This window comes from Jaculus jaculus, chromosome 4, assembly GCF_020740685.1.
Source record: "Jaculus jaculus isolate mJacJac1 chromosome 4, mJacJac1.mat.Y.cur, whole genome shotgun sequence".
NCBI lineage: Eukaryota > Metazoa > Chordata > Mammalia > Rodentia > Dipodidae > Jaculus > Jaculus jaculus.
The window spans coordinates 9,918,312-9,936,246 of record NC_059105.1 but is presented as its reverse complement, the minus strand read 5'-3'; the positions used below and the strand labels follow the sequence as shown (position 1 = coordinate 9,936,246).

The 17,935-nt window shown below is 45.6% G+C and overlaps 1 protein-coding gene across 1 annotated transcript in view; it reads left to right on the top strand.

Annotated features, from left to right (window-relative positions):
- The first annotated feature begins 1,417 nt into the window (after window positions 1-1,417).
- Window positions 1,418-17,935, top strand: part of Kcne4 (potassium voltage-gated channel subfamily E regulatory subunit 4) — a 37,807-nt gene continuing 21,289 nt past the window's right edge. The window contains exon 1 of the mRNA XM_045146671.1: window positions 1,418-1,513. The gene's annotated coding sequence lies outside the window, so the exon portion shown is untranslated. The remainder of the gene's footprint in view (window positions 1,514-17,935) is intronic.

Here is a 17,935-nt window from a genome sequence, read left to right as displayed (position 1 = left end):
TGCATGTGAACTATCCCCATAGTCATGTGTCAGTTGGTGTTGCTTTGCAGGACAGATTTTGGACCTTTGGGAGGTGGAGCCTCGCTGGAGGGAGTGTGTTATTGGAGACAGGTCTTGGATTACAGCCCAGTCCCACTGGCTGTCTGTGCTCTGTCCCTGCTGATGTGACGATATGATGCTGGCTGTGTGCTCCTGCCCTGCTTTTACCACACTGATGTACACTTTCCCTCAGAACTGGAAGCTGGAACTAAACCCTTTATTTAAGCTGCTTCTGGTCAGGTATTTTTGTCTCAGCCATGAGAAAGTAACTGGTTCAGGTTTTATTTATTTATTTTTTCTGCTGATAAGGGAAACAATTAGATAAGGATTTCTCATTGGGTTCTTTTTAAATCAGGCTTGGTAAAGGGTCCAGCTCTGCTCTAAAGAATAATTTGGATGTCACAGCAGTTGAAGTATGGCTAGCCTGTAGGATGCAGCGGGAGCGCCCTGTGAGACTTTGGAAGCTATTCCTGAGAGACACGCTGGAGGATCCATTCTTACCTTCTGCCTCTCTGTATCTCACTCCTTTGGTCCTGATGCCATGGAGCTCTGAGAAACCAGGTAAGAAGAGTGACCCTCGCTTAGGCTGCCATGCAGGAGGAATTCTTGGAGGTAGAAGAGAGATGTCTAAAGAGTACCTGTTCATCCCCAGACGTTTCACTCCTCTCGGGCACAATTTGTGTTTGCAGACAAAGCTTCACGGCGACCTCTGAGAGAAATGCCTGCTGGATCCCAATGAACTGTGAGTGATGTTATGTGCTGCTTATGTAGGAAGTCACTGTTGGGGATGGTTTGTCACATGGCAATAGAAAACTTGAGCAAGCCCTATTCTAAAGTGAGACAATTGGCATTTGCAAAGTCCTTTTCTTGATGAGTCTCCTGTGCACTCCGCTGTCCTCTGGGTCATAGCAGAATCTTCCTTCCAAAGTCTCACAAATTCATGCCTTCCTCTGACTTTTCATTTGCCAGCCTTATTTTCTTTCTAACCTGCTAATGGAAAAGAAGGACACTGTCATTCCAATCTAGGAAAGTTTCAGTCAAGTCCAGTAGAAAGGGCTACACTTGGGCTGGAGAGATGGCTTAGCAGTTAGGGTGCTTGCCTACAAAGCCTAAGGACTCAGATTCAATTCCCGAGTACCCACCTAAGCCAGATGCACAAGGTGGTTACAAAGACATGGGGGTTGAGACGCATATTTGCTTTGCTTCCTAATTAGTTCTTATCTTGTACTCTGCATTCCCGAGTATTTTGACAACTTACTGGCATATCTGATTGAATGCCAACAATGCAGGTCTAGGCAGACAGACTGGAATGCCAACTCCTCTAGTAATTTCAGTGCATACTGACAGATCCGACACAAGGAAATGCTATCAGACTGCCTGTCACTGTTTCCAGCACAGCCAGAGGGACAGAAAAGTCCAGTCCAGTTCACGGGCGGCCCTGATGGTCCTGACTTAATCGTGTTAGAAGAAACGGGTAAGTGAGCCGAACGTCATAAATGTTTTGTGTGGACTTCTCTTGATGGGTCAACTGGAAGACAGATGCACAAACGATATGATGCTGGATGCCTCGTTGTCTTCCTTGAAAGCCGTTTCCTGTGCCAACTCCATTTATTTCTTTTTCAAGTGACAGCTCTGTGCAAAGATCTCTTCCTCACCGAGAGGGCAGTAAAGCCATGCTGAGGTTGAATGTCATGGGAGTTTGGGAGTTGTGCTTTTGTGAAAGAGTGATGGAGCCTTTTCACAGACTCATCAGAAGTCTGAGATTCGCGTTCACTCACACAGCATCTGGTATTGGGAGGACCTTACAAAGCAAGCCCACTTTGCTTTCTCCTAGCATCTAATCCAGAGACTCCAGCTCTAGGACAGCTTTCAGGGATCCTAGACTAAAAGGCTGCTGGCTGTCCATCTCCCAAGGGGCCGTTTTTAGAGAGGTGGTGCCAGGAACTGAGATGGTTTTCTCTGGATTAGGTATAAATCAGGATATCTGGGGGATCATAACTTTATAGGTTCACGAAACTAAAGATTTATGGCCCTGAGGAGAAAGTAGGAATATTTTCATGAGAAAGGAATACCACTTGCCCCAGGCTCACAGGTACGAAACTCTCTCAGGCTAGCCAGGTGCAGCTCTAAGCAGTATCCAGTGGCAGGAAGGACAGTGAATGAAACCAATCATCTTGAAGGTAGGAAGAGACACAAGCCAGACTGTGGAAGTGTTCAACATGGAGAGCGCAGACAGGCGCTGGGGTCAGTGGATCTCATGACGTTCAGAACTTGACCTTGGAGTTGAGAGGTATTCGGTTTCCTGCTAATGTGACTGAGTGGAGGCCAGCTCAGAACTTGCATCTCCCACTGAGCACTGATGCTTTTCTCCGCCTTTCCCTCCCCTCATAAGAAGTTTGCAAGTTGATTTGGAGTCAAGTTTTCCACTTTGGTCTAACAACAATTGTTTTGAAATGGGACTTACTTTTGGGGGTTCAAATGCAAACCCCAAACTTGAGCTCATGTCTTCTTTACTTATGGAATTTAAATAGGGCTGCAGAGATGGCTTAGCAGTTAAAAGTGCTTACCTGTGAAGCCTATGGACCCAGATGCACAAGGTGGTACATGCACCTGGAGTTTGTTTGAAGTGGCGAGAGGCTCTGGAGTGCCCATTCTCTCTTTTGTTTTCTCTGTCTCTCATAAGTAAATAAATAAAATAAAATATATTTTTAAAAAGAATTGAAATAAAATAAGACCGAGAAGGGTTATTTTTGTGAATTATTAGATTTATTCAGAAGTCAGGAGGGGTGAGGAAGAGTCCATGGACCAAAGAAGGGGAAATGGCAGGGAGGCTCGTCTGAGAACCAAAGGGCGAGGAGTGGAAACAGCCACACGGTCTAAGGACCCTTGTATATCCTTCCCGCCCTGGCAGCAGCTGAGCTACCAGCGTGGGAAGGCCAAACCCTCACCAGTGACAAAAACTCCAGAAGCTGAGAGATGAGCAGCCAGGAGCCAGAAAAGAAGAAAAAACCCACCACAGGCCTCACGAGCAACCAGACTTTTTTTTGAGTTGGGGGCTGAATCCAGAAGTCAGCACACCTAGATGCAATGTCCGGAGTGGGCTGGGCTTGTAGGCACATGCATGTACCCGAGAAATTCCGTCTCTGTAGCAGATGGTGCAGCTAGCAGGGTGAATATGTGGGGGCAATTTCCCTCTCAGATTGACACGGATGGAGATGTGGCATTCCTGTGGCTGCCAGCTTGATGGGATTTAGAAGCACTGAGGAGATTAGTAAGTACATCTGTGAGGGTGTTTCCAGAGATAACGCAAGGCGGAAAGGCCAAGCTTGAATGTGGGCAATCACAGGCCGTAGTCTTGGGGAGAAAGGGGAAAGGAAAAAAGCCCCCAGGCATTCTTTCTCTCTGTTTCCTGGTTCTAGTTTTGTGAACTATGCTCTCCTCACTGTGATGGAGTGAACTGTGCACTAAAATAAATCTTTCCTCCCTTAAGTTATTTTGCTAAGGTATTGTGTCACAGCTTTGAGAAGTCTGACATAGAAAACTGGCTTGTGATGGTTCATCTTGGCTGTTAACTTGATTGGATGGAGAACTGCATAGGAGATTAGTAAAGCACGTTTCTCAGTGTGTCTGCGAGGGAGGAAAGACCCATGCTGAAGCGGGTGGTTCCGCTTAGCAAACTAGGATCCAGATGAAATACAGGAGGAAGAAGGAGAATCCCACTGGCATAGAAATACCCTCCCTGTCTTCTGGCTGCTACGAGATGAGCAGTGTGCTTTGCCTGTGCTTTCTCAGCCATGGTGTTTGCCTTTCCACAGGCCCACAGCAATGGAGCCAAGGGACCTGAAATCTGTGAAACAGAGTCAAGATAAGTCCTTCATCGTCTTAAGGCATTCTCCCAAGCATTTGTGGCAATAATGAAAAAAACCTAACAGAAAATTCAAAAATGGTTGTGACAAAGTTTGGCTATGTGGTTCTTAAGCCTTTGGAACTGGTTTAGCTCACCCATCCAAACTTTTCCCATGTTTCCCACTAAACCAGTCTATGGGACCTCAGAAAGCCAGAATGCAGATGGAAACACAGTCAAGACCGTGCCCAGAAGGTTCCAGATGGGAACAAGTACCTTACTGGGAATTTGACTAGAGACTAGTGCTACCTTCTGGCAGGAAACTTGTGTATATTTTGTTGGTATCCTGAGACACTTTGTGTGTGGGAGGCCAATTTCAAAGCGATGGACTAAGTAAGCTGGTAGAGGAAATTTCAAGGCCGCCCAGCATTCATGCTGTGCCATGGTTATTGGTAGCAGTCTATAGCCAGCATTCAGGCTGTGTCGTGATTATTGGCAGCAGTTTATGAGCCAGATTGACAGTAAGAATCAGGAGCAAAAATCAGAGCAGGAAGATTGAAACCCTTGCAGTTTGGTCATAACAATCATGTGTTACATCAGGACTGAGGAAGGAGAAGTTTCTGAGGAGATGAGTACCAAGCGCTTTGCATTAGGACAGCAGGGAAGAAGCGCCGAGAACATCTCAGCAATCACTGAGGCCCATGCATTATGCTGCAGAAATGTCAACTAATTTAAAAGGCTTTCTCTTCAGCAGAGAGCATCCCCAGGGAATCTTGCTCACACAGGGCCACCCAGGAAGCTGTTTCCACAGGAGTCATTTCACAACGTTCAGCCATCCAGACATTTAAATATTTAGGCTAGCAGCAGACTTTGATGTCATCCACATGACTGATTCTGAAGTCATGCAGCATGTCAAAATTGTGGCGTCATGGAGGGTTCCACATGGATCTCAAAGAAAATTCTGGGAAGGCATTGTGTAGAGGAGTTGGGATCCTGGCATTGAGTCCCAGAGTGGGCAATGCATGAGCATATGAGAGGAAAGCTAAACATGTAGTGGAGACCCTTAGAAGTTATAGAGGCCAGGAAAGTGGAACATCTGTCTAGCAAAGCCACTCTCAGGAAAGGGGACATGTGGGCTGCAACCAGGAAGTCCAAGGGGGCACAGTCGCTCACATCTTTGAGAGCAGACATCATGCTACTCTGTTCTACACAAGCTTGACATGCATGGGTCTATACGATGTAATGTTTGCCCTGCTGAGTTTTCGTTTTGCTTTGGTCTCATTCCTGCTATCAATTTCTCCATTCCTCCTTTTGGAATTGGAGTGTTTACTCTGTGCCATCTGATCTTGAATGTAACTCTGTTTGGGTTTTATAGGAGCTCATAGTGAAGAAAGAGTTTGGCTTGAGTCTCAGAGGTGACTTTGAATTTGGGCTCTGGGCCAAGTTGGAACGGTTAAGACTCTGAGGACTTTTGGAGATGGATGGAACATGTTTTTCTTCATAAGATGGACAAGTGCCTTTTGTGATTTTAGGATGTGTTTCTGGATGTTAACTTGACAAAGGATGGACTTACGTTGGCTAATCTAGGTTACAGTTTAGCTGACTGAGAAACCTCTAGGAGATTGTAAGAGCACAGAGCCAGGTGTGTCTGTGAGAGCATTTACATTCATGATGAATTGAGATGCATGTGGTTGGCTCTTTCCCATAGACTTGGGACCAATGAATAAAGGATGAAAAGTGGAGAGCTTTCCAGCAAAGGGTTCTTTGCTTCCTACCTGCCATGATGTGAGCTTCTCTATTCTGCTGTGTCCTCCATACCAGGATGGCCTGAAAGATCTGGAACTGTGAGACAAAGAGAAATAATTCCTCCCTTCAAGTTGTTGTCTCAGGCAGTTTGGTCACAGCTATGGAAAGCTAACCGTTACAGACATTACAGATGAGAAACCTAATTTAGGTTTCTTGTGAGGAAGTAGTACTTCCTGTGTACTAAGCACTGCTGCAGACATCTTATTTGTGTTAGTTCATTTAATCCTCCCCATGATGCTAGAGGAGGAAATGGAAGTGATGAGAGATGAGCAACACGCAGGCTAGCTGTGCTTTGAAGCTTTCGCACACAAAACAAAGTGTGTAATGTGAATGAGTATTCCTTCTTAGACTCAGTGTTTTATTAACGCTTGTGACCTGGGTCTCCAGCTGCCTGGCTGGAGAAGATGGAACCGGGGGCAGATCCTGGGTTACTGGGGTGGATCTGAATCCCAGCCCAAAGGTGTGCGCAGAGCTTTGTGCCCTGCCTGGCTCTCTGCTTGCTGCTGCTTGGTGTTTCTGGCCGCTGCTGGTCTCTCTCTCTCTTGCATTCATGAATGGGAGCGAGCTTCTTCTGCCACTGATAGATCTTCCTCCTGGATGTGTAAGCTGAAATAAATTTTGCCATTCCTCCCATAAACTGTTTGGAAGTTCATCCCAGCATCATGGAACTGCCTACTATACAAAGACTCTTCTTTTTTAAATTATATTTAAAAACTTTATTTTATTTATTTTTTGACACATTTATACATGTATACAATTCCATCTTATTCCCCTAAATTACCCTCTCTTATCCCTCGCCCTCCCACAAACACTATTCTTTCCCACTAATCCCCATCTTACTTTAACCCTCCCCCTCTTTTATTTAATTTACTAGATTTATTTATTTGAGAGAGAAATAGAGAGAGAGAGAAAAAGAGAGAGAGAGAGAAAGAGAGAGAGAGAGAGAAAATGGGCATGCAAAGGCCTTCAGCCAATGCAAACTCCAGACGCATGTTCCCCTTGTGCATCTATCTGGCTTCCGTGGGTCCTGGGGAATCAAACCTGGGTCCTTAGGCCTTGCAGGCAAATGCCTTAACTGCTAAGCCATCTCTCCAGCCCCTCCCCCTCTTTTTTGACCCCTGAGTTCATTTAAGGTGGCTCGTGTGGTCATAGGTGGGGAGTTATTACTGTGGAATGGGCAACATACCATTGTCTACACCACTGACGAATATGACTCCTGCCTTCCAGCAACTTGGCCACTTGCTTCTCTGGGAGATGCGGGGTCTTAGTAACCCTTCTCCCTATCCATAATGAAACAGTGACAGGCTCGATTTTGTGCAAGACACCACAGCCGCTGTGCGTTCATGAGTGCAACCGCCATGCATTGAGAAGACGGCGTTCCTCAGCCCGCCCAGCCCTCCTGCTCTTGTATCTTCTCTGCTTCCTCTTCTGTGAGGCTTCCTGAGCTTTGGAAGGGTAGTTTAGATTTCCTGTTGATGGCTGAGCACACAATAGTTAATTACCCGTGAGAATTTTTCTTTTCTTTTTTTTTAAAAAGTATTTACTTATTGGAGGGAGAGAGGGAGAGAGAGAAAGAGGCTTATAGAGGGAGAATGGGAACACCAGGGCCTCTAGCTACTGTGAACGAATGAACTCCAGATGCATGGGCCACCTTGTGCATCTGGTTACGTGAGTCCTGGGTAATTGGACCTGGGTCCTTAAGCTTCACAGGCAGGCACCTTAGCTGCTAAGCCATCTCTCCAGCCTGAAATTTTTTTTATTATTTAAAATTATTTTTATTTTTATTTTTTTACATTTTTTGTTTTTTTTATTTTTATTTACTTATTTGCGAGCAACAGATAGAGAGAGAAAAAGGCAGATAGAGAGAGAGAATGGGTGTGCCAGGGCCTCCAGCCACTGCAAATGAACTCCAGACGCGTATGCCCCCTTGTGCATCTTGCTAACATGGGTCCTGGGGAATCGAGCCTCGAACCAGCGTCCTTAGGCTTCACAGGCAAGCGCTTAACCACTAAGCCATCTCTCCAGCCCTAAAATTATTTTTAATTGAAAGTTAATTGTGTATCTTTTGATCTACATATATATTACAGATTGATTATTATAGATTAATCAAGCTAGTTAACATATTTGTCACCTCACCAATTCAGCAGTTTTTGATGGTAAAAGCATTGACATCTATTTTGTTTTAGCAGTTTGAAATATTCACTGACTGTGGTCACCACACAGCATGATGACATCTTATTAATGCTTGTTCCTCCTGCCTGGGGCTTTGTGCCCTTTGGCCAACATCTTGTCTCTGCTTAGTCCTTCCCTGTGCTTCCAGGCACCGGAAGTCACTTTTCTGTTTCTGGGAGGTCACGTTTTTTTAGGTTCCATGTTTAAGTGAGATTATGCAGTAGCTGTCTTTCTGTACCTGACTTGTTTTACATAGCACAATGGTCTCCCGTTCCATCCATGTCTGACATGCGACTGCTAATTGTCTTTGTGATTCTCACACCCCCAGTGGTTATGTTCATGTCCATGTGATCCCTGAGTGACGTTGGGGATTTGATAACCTAAGGTACTGAGGGTGTGCCACAGCGAGGTGGAGCCTCTACTGATAGACAGCTGATTGCACGCCATTATTTCTCACAAATTTCATAACAAGAATTTGTATCAAGAAGGATGGCTTCAGGCTAGAAGCCCGGGAATCATTGCTCCAGTTTTCAGTTTCGTGATGTGCTACATGAGTGGCCTGGACTCATGGAAGTAGCAGATTTTGATTCCATTTGGTCCTGAGCCTCTGCCAGACAGAACGTGCTGGGATTCGTGTCAAAGAAAGTTATAATAAGCATTTTCAGAATCTCTCCTCCAAACGAGTGGGTTTTAGGATGGGACCCTGAAGCAGGATGACAGGATGGGAAGAGGGACCATCCACTCCACGATTCATCCCATTGGCCTGATAGAATGTCTGTGTAGCATTAAGGGCCCTGAGCCAAAATTTCCCGGTTCAAACAATGGCTAGTTAACCTCTTCTTATGCCAGCCACTGTTTCCTCAACTGCAAGTGAGAGTCATATATCCTAGCAGATGTAGCGAAGGGTTGGGTGAACTAATGCCACGGGGCCTTCTTGCCTGCTGTGTGGACTGCCACTTTGTCGGTTTGCCAGTACGCAGTAACTCACCAGGGGCACTATTGACAGTTGGGGCCTCGTAATTGTGTGTTGGGCCATGATGTGCCTTACAGGATCCTTAGACTCGACCTGCTGGATGGGAATAGGACTCCTACCTCCCAGGGTGTGATGTCCTTTTGGGAAAAACTGCTCCTGATTAAGAATCACAGACTTATATAAATTATATGAAAGCAGAATTTGCTAAGACTACAATAATAAAGCATCACAAGTAAAGTGACTTAAACAACAGTTCTGGAGACTGGAGTTTGGGGTTGACAAGGGGGCAGGGTGCATTCCTTTTGTGTTGAGGGAGACTGGGCCATGCCTCTGCCTAGCTTGTGGTGGTTGCTGCCTGTTTATGGTGCATTTGGCTTGCTCTGAGGTCTCCCTGATCTCCACCTTCATGTTCAGGGTCTTCCAGGGGCACACCTCTCAGTCCAAGGCCCCTCTTTTTGTAAGATTTCCAGCCCTAGTCTATCAGAGGTCCATCCTAATGATCTTATTGCAACAGAATTTTTGAAATAACCCAACTTCCAAATAAGGCCGCCATCAAGGTGGTAGGTGTTCAGTTCTTCAAATATGATCTGTGTTTGTCAGTGCTAAGAATTAAACTCAGGCCCTTGAACGTCAAAACAAGTATGTTCCTACTGAGCTATACCCCCCCAATATATGTATCTTGAGGGACATCATTCAGCTCACAGTACATATAAATTTGTATTAGTGTCAAATGTAGTGACTACAAGCTCATGAGCCCGTAAAATCTGTTATTACATGACATGATCCTGTGAAGGCTGAACCAAGAAGCCTGGCCCTGGGCAGTTGTTGTCAGGAGGGAATACGGATTATTGGACAGTGGACTTAATTTTACAAAAGGCTCCTCTCAATCCTGCCTTTTAGGTGACATCTCTATTACAAATATCAAAAAATTCAACTATTTAGAAGCATTTATGGCATGCCATCAATCCCGCACCTTCATTCATCTCAAAGCAGCGTCTCTCTCTGTGTGTAGCCAGTGCAGCCTCTTGTATGCAGGGCTCACTAGACTCCAGAAGGGACAGAATTCATGAGTGGATGAATTCCACCCCTGCGGGAATGCGCACCACTGTAATCCTTAAGCCTTGGATGAGCATAGAATAGAGTGTGTGTAGTGAGGCAATCTGATGACGAGAGGGAGGATTATCAACAATTAGATGTAACTGGGAGTTGTCCCATGCAGTAGGGCTGTGTGATCTGTTCCCTAACTTGTATTTCTTTCTGTGTGCACGTGAGACGTGTGTGTGTGTGAGTGCTGGCCCACTCGTTCTCTCTTTCCCCCTTGCCTGAGTTAGGGTCTGTGTGGTTGGCTGCTGTGTTTACCAGGCCCATGAGCTTCAGGGACTGTCCTGCCTCTGCCTCCCTTCTCATTGTAGGTGGATGGGAATTACAGCTGCTCTGGTTTTACATGGGTTCTGGGGATCTGAGCTCAGGGTCTCGCACGTGCAAAGCAAGCACCTTGTCCACGAAACCATTACCCCAGACCTCAGATGTATCTCTTTTTTTTTTTTTTTTGAGGCAAGCCCAACAGACTGCCCCCTTTTTTTTAAATGGGAGAGAGAGAGAGAGAGAGAGAGAGAGAGAGGGAGAGGGAGGGAGAGAAAGAGGGAGAGAATTGGCATGCCAGGGCCTCTAGCCATTGTACTTGAACTCCAGACGTGTGTACCACCTTGTGTGCATGTGCAACCTTGCACTTGTGCATCGGGCTTATATGAGATCCGGGTATTCGAACATGGTTCTTTAGGCTTCAAAGGCAAATGCTTTAACCACTAAGCAATCTCAACAGCCCCTCAGTCATATCTCAATAAAGATAAACTTGTTTCTGCCTGGAAGATCTCTGGTTGGGAAGGAGCCATGTGGTGGTGGTGGGATGTGGCACAGCCTACGAGATTGACCCCCGGAGACTCTCGCCCTGCCTACGTGATCTTGGGCAAGTCACCTAGATTTCTGCTGTATCATCTTTTTTAAAAAGTATTTTTAGCCAGGCGTGGTGACACACACCTTTAATCCCAGCACTGAGGAGGCAGAGGTAGGAGGATCCAGGTGAGCCTGGGCTAGAGTGAGACCCTACCTAGAAAAACCAAAAAAAAAATATATTTTATTTATTTATTTATTTAATTTTGAGTGAGGGAACGGGGGAGGGAGAATGGGAACTGCGCCAAGTGCCCAGAACATGGTGGTGCTTCTTAGGACTTGAGTCTCTATAGGCTTGTACATTTGGGTGTGCTCTTTAATAGTAGCTGACTCCTGACTGCTGTGATTTCAATGCAGCTCTCAGAGTCATATGTTGAAAGCTTGTTGACTACTGGGATTTTAAGAATAGGTGATTTTAGGAGCTGGTTAATTCATGAAACCATATATATATATATAAAAACATGAAGGAGTGTGTCCATTCTTTTCTGCTTTTCTGTGACATGAGGACACAGAGTTCATCCCCTTGTTGCCTATCTGCTGTCTGCCTTGTGAGAAAAGTATTTGCCCTTCTACCTAGAGGGGATTGGCTGCAAGAAAGCCTTCATCAGATATTAATGCTGTGTCTTGATCTTGGGTTTCCTGGGTCTCAGATCTGAAGAAATAGATTTCTATTCATAAAATATTCAGTTGTGTTTTTTTAAATTTTATTTATTTATTTATTTGAGAGCGACAGACACAGAGAGAAAGACAGATAGAGGGAGAAAGAGAGAGAATGGGCGCACCAGGACTTCCAGCCTCTGCAAACGAACTCCAGATGCGTGCGCCCCCTTGTACATCTGGCTAACGTGGGACCTGGGGAACCGAGCCTCGAACCGGGGTCCTTAGGCTTCACAGGCAAGTGCTTAACCACTAAGCCATCTCTCCAGCCCCCCCCCCCCCCTTTTTTTTAACAGCAGACATGAACTTAGCCCTCAGGTTGTTTTTCGATAACACAAGAGTTTGAGAGTCACTGGTTGGTAGGAAGTGCTAGCTGCTACAGACACGTCCTCCATGGTGGAAACAGCCCTCACATTAGTAGATCCCATCCTGGGTTCATATATTGCCTGCGCTTCCAGCCATAGAGGAAATGGCCCTCTGAGTTGCAATGAACCAATGCAAAACAATGACGCAATTCTCCAGACAACAAATCCAAACTCTGATTCCCATATTTTTGCCTTCAAGAATCACATTATGTTTAAATGCAATTTGCGAGGCTAGAGAGATGGCTCACGGGTTAAGACACTTGCCTGTGAAGCCTAAGGTCTCACTTTTGACTTTCCATGACCCTCGTGGCTAGATGCACAGTGACGCAAGTGCACAATGCCGTCTCACAGGTGCACAAGGGGGCGCATGCGTCTGGAGTTAGATCGTATTGGCTGGAGGCCCTGGTGTGACAATTCTCTCGTAAAAAAAAGGCCAGTCTGTTGGGCTTGCCTCAAAAAAAATTTAATTAAATTTTCGGGGCCTCCTTAATTATGCATGGGAGGAAGTGCTGATCACCCATTTGTTCTGCGCACACGTGCTTTGCGTTTCCACAGTAAGCCCATCTGTTAGTGCCGGCGCCGCACTATTTCATATTTGAGGAAATGGGGCCTCGTAGTGGTTGGGAAACACATTCAAGGCAACCAGGGCTGTCTGGTGACTTCTCCACTCAGCAGAGTATCTCTGCTGCAGACTGGGTTAGCCCAGACCATCCACCCGAAGTGTCTCCCCCCGACAGCTCCCCCGATGTGCGCGGTCTGCTCCTTGCAATGGGGCTTCTTCATGGAATTGGGTCCCAAAGTCGTCCTTGTTCACGGTGGTCTCCTTGCATGTTGGTTTGCTTCTTTTCTACACAGGTCCCCAGATCACAGATCACTTGAGCTCTTCCCTGACCCTCAGCTCTTTTGGGTGATTATCTGTCTTGCTTGACACGCTTTTTCTCAGCGCTTTGACCAGTTACGAATCTCTGCAACACTGCCGCCCATTACAAGAAGCTTCTCTGGCAAAGCTGACAGAGGCACTAATTTGTGGCTGGGAATTTGATTTCTAGAATTGTCCTTACCATTGACTTGCTGAGTGCATATGAGCATGTCAACGTGACTCAATTTCGTCCTTTTATTTATTTATTTTGTAATGTAAAGGGATTGAACTAGGTAGGAGGTTTTCATGGTGTGATCTTTGGAGTCCAGGGGATTGCAAGAGGAGCCTTAGGTGACACCATAAAGAAAGGAAGCGGGTGGAGGCATTTGCATATCCTGACTCTTATTTTTTTTAAACATTTTATTTATTTTTTAAACTTATTTATTTGGCAGAGAAAGAGGGAAGGAAGGGAGGGAGAGAAAGAGAGAATGGGTGCTCAGGCCTCCAGCCACTGCAAATGAGCTCCAGACATGTGCGCCTCCTTGTGCATCTGGCTAACGTGGGTCCTGTGGAATTGAACCTGGGTTCTTTGGCTTTGCTGGCAAACATCTTAACTGCTAAGTCATCCCTCCAGCCCAAAATGCTTTTATTTATTTATTTAAGAGAGAGAGAAAGAGGCGGGGTGGGGGGAAGAATGGGCATGTTAGGGCTTCCAGCCACTGCAAACGAACTCCAGATGCATGCACCACCATGTGCATGCACCTGGCTTATGTGGGCCCTGGGTAATCAAACTGAGGTCCTTTGGCTTTGCAGGCAAACACTTTAACTGCTAAGCCATCTCTCCAGCCCTCCTGACTCTTTTAATGATTGGAACTTGGAATATGCTTACTAAATTTACTTGGGTTCTGTGTGAGCTTTCTAGAAACATGGGCTCCAGTGCTGGACATTGTTGAAAATTACTGGCTCTATGATCTTCAGATATCCTTCCATGTAAAAGGCAGTTTCTACAATTGGTGATTGCAGTTTCTTTTCAAAATAACTACATTCAAAACTTTTTTTTTTTTTTTTTGAGATCTGTGGTACATCAAAATGTACCACAAAATTCAAGGCCGAGACTCCAGGTCACTGAGGTTCATGTCTGTGGGGCCTCTGGGAGTAACATTTGGTGGTTTATCTGAATTTAGAGGCAAAAGAGCATGCCACATACATTTATCCCCCAATTCAGTCCTACTCCCCAGCCCCTGCGAGCCCCCATTCAGGTGAGCAGCATGGGGGCTGACTAGAAAATACCAGACCTTGTTAGGGCTGTTGTTTAATTTAAACAAACGCAGCTGAGCAAACAGAAGACTTTGAGTGAGAGCTGTATTTACGCAGCGATTTCCTCAGTGAGTTATGGGCCAAATGGATTCAATGGCATCGTGAGTGTTTTCCTTCTGGTCTTAGTTGTGACATGTGCCACTAAGTTGATGGGGTTAATTGAAAAATCTTTGAAACTGGAGAATCAGTTTGTGTTAAGGGCGATTTTTACCTAAGCCTTTCATTATGTAGTGGGGCAAAACACAGGAGTTAAAGAGCTTCTTGAAATTTATTTTATTAAAAAAAAATTTTTTTTTTGTTACTTTTATTTACTTGAGAGCGACAGACAGAGTGAGAAAGAGGCAGATAGAGAGAGAGAGAGAGAGAGAGAGAATGGGCACACCAGGGCTTCAGCCCTGCAAACGAACTCTAGATGTGTGTGCCCCCTTGTGCATCTGGCTAACGTGGGTCCTGGGGAATTGAGCCTCGAACCGTGGTCCTTTGGCTTCACAGGCAAGTGCTTAACTGCTAAGCCATCTCTCCAGCCCGAGCTTCTTGAAATTTAAAACAGAATGTGTGTCTACATATTCTCTACATTTGTTGTGGCACCGAAAAGGTGAAAATTGGGCTAGAGGGATGGCTTAGCAATGGTTAAGGCATCTGCCTGCAAAGACAAAAGACCCAGATTCGGTACCCCAGGACCCACATTTGCCAGATGCAAAAGGTGGTGTGTCTGGAGCTCATTTGTAGTGGCTGGAGGCCCTAGCACACCTATTCTCTGTCTGCCTGTCTGTCTGTCTCTCCCACTTTCACTCTGTCAAATAAATAAATAAAAATAAAAACTTTAAAAAGAAAAAAAAAAGGGTAAAAATCGTTTGGGGGTCATTATGCTGATGTCACCTGGGGCCGGTTTTTGGTGACTCAGGAGAATCTTCTAGAGCAACCACTGGGGTTTTCCTAGGACAGGTGGACGGTTGGGTTTCCCACAGTGCAGTCTTGAGAGAGGTCCTGTCTTCAATGAACCCCCGAGCATTTGGTCAGGGGCTCTGGGCAGCCTAACGGCTAGGATGTGTTTTGATCCCTTTGAGATGCTTCTCATTTGATTCATGTTTTCGTAATAATCCAAGCCGCTATTGCAACAAAACCTCCAACCTCAATGGTTTACCGCAGATTATTTGTCAGTAGTCAAAAGTTCACCGTAAGGTCTGGGGAGGTGGTTCAGTGGTTGAGGTGTTCGCTGCACAGTGCTGAGTTCCTGAGTTCTGAGGCCCAGACCCGTGTAACAGCTGCAAGCTGGGTGGGCCTCTCCCAACCCAGCACGTCCAAGGTCAGAAGGGAGGCAGAGATGAGAATGTCCTAGAAACTAGGAAACTAAGGGAACAGTGAACAACAATGAGATCCTACCTGAAAATCATGTGGAAGGCAAGGGCTGACTGCAAGTTTTGACTTCCACATGTGTACCATGGCATGTAAATGCCCGTACTTACATACATATGAGTGCGCACATGTACACACACACACACACACACACACACAAATTAATTTAAATAAATAAATAAAATTCCTGCAGGCATGCCTTCCATCATGGGGCCCAGCCTTTCCTTATAGATGAAGCCTGCTTAACTTTTCACCCATCTTAGCCCCAGGGTGACACACGTCACTTTGTTCATGGTCCATTGATGAAATCTAGTCCCGTGTCCCTGCCAAGAGAAAGGAGGCTGAGAATATACTTCCCCATGGAAGCCACTCTCCAACAAAGACTGCTTACCATGGAAGGGGGACTTTTTTTTTTCTGTCACCAGCAGTGACAACAGACTGCTGGTTCTTTTTAATCGTCCGGTAAACATGTGATGTTGACTGTCACGGCCCCACACAGCCCACTGCTGCAGTAACCTTAGTCAAAGAAACGTGATACCGCCACCAAAGGGAGCCATGGGCCCTGAGGTGTGGAGAAATGTCTTGCCCGTCCGCCCAGGCCAATGCCATCCTGAGTGCCCGGGCCTCCGCCACGTCAGTCCAGGAGAATGACTTTCTTTCTCTCGTGCTTCAGCTTTCTGCAGTGTGACGTGGCTTGAACCGAAGGTCTCCAAGGCCTGTATCCTGAGAGTTCAAGCTTGATTTCTTTTTATTTATTTATTTATTTATTTATTTATTTATTTATTTATTTATTTATATTTATTTGAGAGCGACAGACACAGGGAGAAAGACAGATAGAGGGAGAGAGAGAGAATGGGCGCGCCAGGGCTTCCAGCCTCTGCAAACGAACTCCAGACACGTGCGCCCCCTTGTGCATCTGGCTAACGTGGGACCTGGGGAGCTGAGCCTTGAACCGGGGTCCTTAGGCTTCACAGGCAAGCGCTTAACCGCTAAGCCATCTCTCCAGCCCCAAGCTTGATTTCTTATGCTGAAACTACTAAAATGAGTATGTCTGACTTTGTGGTGTGATTAAAGGTTGTCCTACAGGAATAACAGACAAGAACTAGATAGAGGAAATGGAGAACTAAATGTTTGCTTTTCCCAGTGAATGTTGGCCGTGTTTCCAAATATTTAAATGTAAAACTACAACCACAATGCTATGACAACAGACAAAGCGAATGGATAAGCCACATGCATGGTAAGTTTTCATCTTAAATGGTCTTCCCATGAACTTTTCAAATACTGAGTCTACATTTGAATATGAACTTATGCATTATTATTTGATCTTTAGTCTCATATCAATTTTTTGTTTGTTTGTTTGTTTTTTGTTTTCCAAGGTAGGGTTTCACTCTAGCCCAGGCTGACCTGGAATTTACTATGTAGTCTTAAGGTGGCCTCGAACTCACGATGATCCTCCTACCTCTGTCCCCAAGTGCTGGGATTAAAGGTGTGCGCCACCACACCCGGCTCTCATATAAAATTTTTATGAATGAGTTGTTTACCCTACAACTTCACCTTATTGATTTTTAAAAAGACAAGCAGTTGCAGAGGTACCAAGATGGTGACGTTCTTACCAAATCATTGCTCGTGATAGGATTGGCCCCGAGCCCTTAGGACAAGGCAGTTACTTGTTCTGCTACCTGAAAAGCCGCTTTTGCTTCAAAAGGCTTCTTCATCACACACCACCGCGGTTCTGAGGACTTGAGGTTATTAAATGTAGAAAAGTGTTTATGTTTCCGGTGTTATGGTGCAAACTGACCCAAGTTAGAATCGGAGGGGTGGGCTGAGGGTGCAGGTGACTGGAAGGCTGTGTGCATAGCTTGTACAAAGGCTTGGATTTGATCCTCATCAAAATAAAGGCAAAGGCAAAATGAATCGGAAGAGATTTGTAATGCACAGCAGCTGTTAAACTAGGTTTGCTGTGCGGTTCTGTGCTTGTTTTCTTCCCCATTCTGCTACAGGACGAAGGAAGTCAGAGTGACCCGTGTGACCTCCTGGGGAACACTTTTCCTGTCTGCCCAATACATAACTTGTTGTTTTTCCACATGACTTATTTTGTTTGCTCCATTTTCTTCTTGGCTTCCTTTGTCCTTTGCATTTCTCAAGTGAGGATGTCTCCTTTGAAATGCCCCAGGCCCCTCTACTTGAACTGCTAGTGTGGTATGGGGTCAGCGTGACGTGGGCTTGATTCTAGGGTGCTCCGTGTCAGAGCTGTGGGAACAGAGGCACCCTGTGCCTCAGTCATCTGTCCTGTAAGATGAACCGTCGCAAGAATTAAATCAGAGACTGCGGAAAGTGTGACAATGACTGCTCATCTGGTTCTCCATCTGTTTATTGACTTACCTATCCCATTCTTTAATATCTGTAATTCTGTGCAAATATATATTATATACAAAGGTAAGAGGAGGTTGCAAGATAGTTCCTTCAGTTACTGAGGGTAACTGACTTGGTTTTCTTGTTTATAAAACCCTTCAAGGGGAGAAAAGAAAACTGTTGAGGGGCCAAGGAGATGGCTCAGCAGTTAAGGCACTTGCCTGCAAAGCCTAAGGACCCAGGTT